Below are 4,963 nucleotides of genomic sequence, written 5' to 3' on the forward strand. Positions count from 1 at the left end.
CAAAATAAAAACACAACCTACTGAATGGAAGAAGATATTTGCCAATGATGTATCCAAAATTTATTTTAAAAATTCATACAACTCAACACCAAAAAACAAACAATCCAACTAAAGATTGGTCAGAGGACCTGAATCGGCATCTCTCCAAAGAGGATACACAGATGGCCAACAGACATTTGAAAAGATGTTCAATGTCACCAGTCATCAGAGTAATGTAAATTAAAACCACAATGAGATATGACCTCACAGCTGTCAGAATGGCCATCATCAATAAATCAACAATCAACAAGTATTGGCGAGGTTGTGAAGAAAAAGGAACCCTCCTGCACTGTTAGTGAGATTGCAGATTGTTACAGGACCACTATGGAAAACAGGGAAAACAGTTTGGAGGTTCCTCAAAAACCTAAAAATATAACTATCTTATGACCCAGCAATTGCACTTATGGATATTTATCCGAAGAAAACCAAAATTCTAATTTGGAAAGATATAGACACCCCTATGTTCACAACAGCACTACTTTCAATCGGCGACTGGATAAAGAAGTGGTACATATATACAATGAATATTACTTAGCTATAAAAATAAAATCTTACTATTTGCAACAAAATGAATGCACCTAAAGGATTTTATGCTAAGTATTATGCTAAGTGAAATAAGTCAGACAGAGAAAGACAAATACTATATGATTTCACTTATATGTGGAATCTAAAGAACAAAATAAACCAACAAACAAAACAAAATAGACTCATAGATACAGAGAACAAACTGGTAATTGCCAGATGGGAGGAGGGTTGGGAGAGGGGCTGGCTGAATAAGGTGAAGGGATTGAGAAGTATAAATTGATATTTACAAAATAGTCATGGAGATGTGAAGTACAGCATACGGAATATAAACAATAGGATTTTAATAGCTACATATGGCACCAGGCAGCTACTAGACTAATTGAGGTGATCTCTTCTTACATTATATAAATGCCTAACTTAACTCCTATGCTATACACCCAAAACTAATATAAAATAACATTGAATGTCAAGTCTAATTGAAAAATCAAAAGGGAAAAGGTGGAGAGGAATAAGAGGTTCCAATTTCCATGTATAAAACAAATAAGTCATGGGGACGTGGTGTACAGTATCAGGAATATAGTCAATGATGTGATAGTGCTGTATGTTGCCAGATGATTGCTGGGCTTGTCATTGTGATCACTTTTTTAGGTATATAGATGTTGAATAACTGTGATGCATACCTGAAACTAATACAATACTATATGTCAGCTATATTTTAATCAACAATTTTTTAAATCAACAAAAAATTAAAATAACTAGGAATAAATTTAACCAAGCAATTGCAAGACCTCTACATTGAAAACTACAAAATATTATTTAAGAAATAAAAGAATACCTACATAAATGGGAAAAAAACTCATAGTCATGGATTGGAAGACAATTCTTAAGATGGCAATATTCTCAAAACTGATCTACAGATTCAATTTAATCCCCATCGAAATTTCGACTGTTTTTTTTTTCTTGTAGAAATAAACAAGCTGACTCTAAATTTACAAGAAAATATGCTAAATGAAAATTCCAGACAAAAAAAAGAGCCACATATCATTTAATTCCATTTATAGAAAATGGCCGGAATAGGCAAATCCATGGAGAATAGCTGGTTGTGTTAGTCAATGGCCAGGAACATGATAGAATGGGAGGTAATGCTTAATAGGCACAGGGTATCTTTTTGGGTGATATGCTCTGGAATTAGATAGTAGTAATTGTTGCACAGTATTGTGAACATACCACAAACTCTGGAACTGCACACTTTTCAATGATTAAAATGATGAACTTTAGGTTCTGTGAATTTTATTTCAAATAAAAATGAGAAAAGAAAAATGAATATGTCATAGAAGAGAAAACAAGAAGATCATTAAGTGTCTCTTAGGAATACCAAATTTAAAAATTTTAAATTCAGAATTTCAAATTTTTCAGAAAATATAATGAAAAGACTTTAAAATGAAACACATTCTGATCCACAATTGCCTTATTATAGAATAGCAGCTATGATAATGGGCTTCTAGCTTGACTACCTGAGGTCAAATCCTACTTGTGTGACGTCATTAAGTTATTTAAGCTTCTATGCCTCAAAATTACTATCTGTGCAATGAAAATTGTAAAATCACCCATCTCATAGAATCGATTTGAGATTTAATGAGGCAAGACAGTGCTAGCACTTAGTAGATACTCTGTTGTTAGTTATTATCCAAACCATTAAAAACGAATTCATGATTATTTTCACACAATGAAAACAATAAGATCCCATTAGCCCAAGTAGTTTTCCAGCTCCTGTTGAAAAGAAGCCACTATGTGAAGAAATTTCTGAGTGAAAATGTCTGGAGTGTGTACATTAATCAGCTTTTGCTACTAAGTCTTGATTCATCACTTGCAGCTTTGTCTGCCGCACTTTCAAAATATCTTCCACCTTTTAAGAAAGTTTTCTTTTCCAGTCCTCTTTCCAAAATGAGATCTGTCCAATGACAATTTCTTTTTCAGAGAATCCTAAGCTGATATTCTCGATGGATTTAATGCAGAGACAAAATAAGCATCTTTGAAATCAATCTGACTTGGTGTGTCTCTGTACCCATGGACAGGGTGTGAGCACCCCACGGAAGACAACAAAGAAATTTCCTTTATTTTCTGTGTTAGTTACCTCTGCTCATATCACACAGACATTACAAACTACACAAACATTATGGCAAGCAGGGCCAAGCAAGAGGTTCCTGATCACATGACCAATTTCATGAGTCTCTTAGGTACTACCTAGCACCATCAGCACTTGCTCCTCCTTCCTAACCTTGGGACCTCCACCTGTGCCCATCTCTGCAGGAATTGTATGAGGTTAGTCTTCATGAAGTTTGCTTCACAACAGTAAACTATTGTCTTCTGGGCACTATTAGCCCAGCTGCAGTTTGGGCACTCTCCTGGTTTGATTACAGAGAGGGAGCACATACCTTGATATTTGATTCATTCATGCTTTTGTGTATTTGGGAGCAGGAATGCCAATCAACTCATTCTTTATTCATTGAAAAGTAGTTAGATATTTTATTAAGAATACATAAAATTGTACTTTTGTGATTTAATGTTATCTATCAGGTACTTTTCTCACCACTTTGCTTATATTTTCTCATTGAACACCCATAGTAAGAATACTATTATCATCATCATCATCTTTTTCTCATAGATAAGAAAACAGACACAGCAAGGTTAAGCGGTCTTTCCAAGGTCAGACGGCTGTTAAATGGCAGAGCCAGAATCAGCTGTTCCACCAGACCAGTACAACAGAGAAGTCTGGCTCTAAGGGCTCTAGTGTCACAGTTGTAATTGCTATGCTAAGAAAGTTCAGACAACAGGTCACACTCTAGCATTGTTGACCAAGTGAAACAAAAGAGAAATCAAAGTTTAAGTAGTAAGTGTGCAGGCCAGGCAGATCGTGGTTTTGTTTTGCAAGGGATTCTGGAAAATGTAATTGTCTTAGCTTAGGTTCCTTCAAAAACAGACACTGAGATAAGGACTTGGGCACAAACAGTCTATTTGGGAAGCAATCCCAAAAGATAGAAGTGGATGAGTAGGGGAAGTGGACAAGGTAAAGAGAAAAGCTTGTGAAAGGAGCTTTAATGAGCAGCGTACTGTTCCGGGCAACTGGGATTTGGTCCTACAAGGGCTCGCTCAGACACATTGTAGAACACAGCTCAGAATTATTCCATCTGAAGATGAGAGGTTGTGGAATTTATCCACCAACTTCCACCCCTCATTGACCAAGGGCTGTACTCAGAGCAGATGCCCCTGCATGCCTGGGTCATACATATACCTGTCTTTCTGCAGCCTTAGAGAAGGAAGAACAGAAAGACAACATGTACACTTGATGCAGAACAAAGGAACAGTGCATGGACCTGTCTCTAGGGCTACAGTGAAATTAGATGGACCACCGAGGAGTAGCATGAGGCCTCACAAACACCTGCAACAGGCATCTTTGTTCTGAGTGGTCTACGTACTGCTAAAATTCAGGAACTTGCTACTAAAAGAAGGAGGAGAAAGATTTGGGGAATCAACTGGTGATCTCTGTCAAATATTCCTTGACTTTTTTCTAGTTCTTTTTTAATAAAACCATCAGCATGGAAACTAAAAACAGTATGATTTAAAGGTTGGGGCTAGTCTACGACCATGCCACCCTGAACGTGACTGATCCCGTCTGATCTCGGAAGCTAAGCAGGTTTGGGCCTGGTTAGTACTTGGATGGGAAACCAGCTAGGAAGACCAGGTGCTGTATGCATTAAGGAAGGAAGGAAGGAAGGAAGGAAGGAAGGAAGGGAAGAAGGAAGAAGGAAGGAAGGAAGGAAGGAAGGAAGGAAGGAAGGAAGGAAGGAAGAAAGGTAGGTTGGGACCAGAATGGCACTCGATATTTCTGTCAACATCTCCACAAGGAAAGGTATCATGCCAGATTGGGGCTCTCTTAACATCCAGAGCTTGGACCAGCTAATGCATTTGATAGACTCTGTCTCTTCAGGTATGTTCTTTGTCGTGAATGACATCTGAGCAACTCTCAGCAATAAGGGAGGAGGGCTAGTTATTGCTGCATAACAAATCACTCTTAAACGTAATGGCTTGTAACAACACTTCTTTTGCTTGGGAACCCACAGTGTGAGAAGTGCTTGGTGGGGATGGTCCCATGTGGCATACCCTGGGGCAGCTAAGGGCTAGAACTTTCTGAAGCCTCACTCATTCCCATGGCCATGGCTTGTGATATTGATGACAAGTGGTCAGTGCTAGTTGTCGGTTAGGTCTGTGGGCAGAATACCTGCAGGGGCCTTTCTATGAGGCTGGTGGCAGGATTCCCAGGTCAAGAATTCCAAGAAAGCCAGAGAAAGCTGTATTGCCCTTTATGATTTATCCTTGTAAGTCACATGGCATCACTTCA

At 38.1% G+C, this 4,963-nt stretch overlaps 1 pseudogene; it reads left to right on the forward strand.

The window, feature by feature from the left end:
• Nucleotides 1-4,199: 4,199 nt before the first annotated feature.
• Nucleotides 4,200-4,318, forward strand: LOC120612122 (uncharacterized; annotated as a pseudogene).
• Nucleotides 4,319-4,963: the final 645 nt, after the last annotated feature.

This window comes from Pteropus medius, unplaced genomic scaffold, assembly GCF_902729225.1.
Source record: "Pteropus medius unplaced genomic scaffold, Ma_sr-lr_union100, whole genome shotgun sequence".
Classification (NCBI taxonomy): Eukaryota; Metazoa; Chordata; class Mammalia; order Chiroptera; family Pteropodidae; genus Pteropus; species Pteropus medius.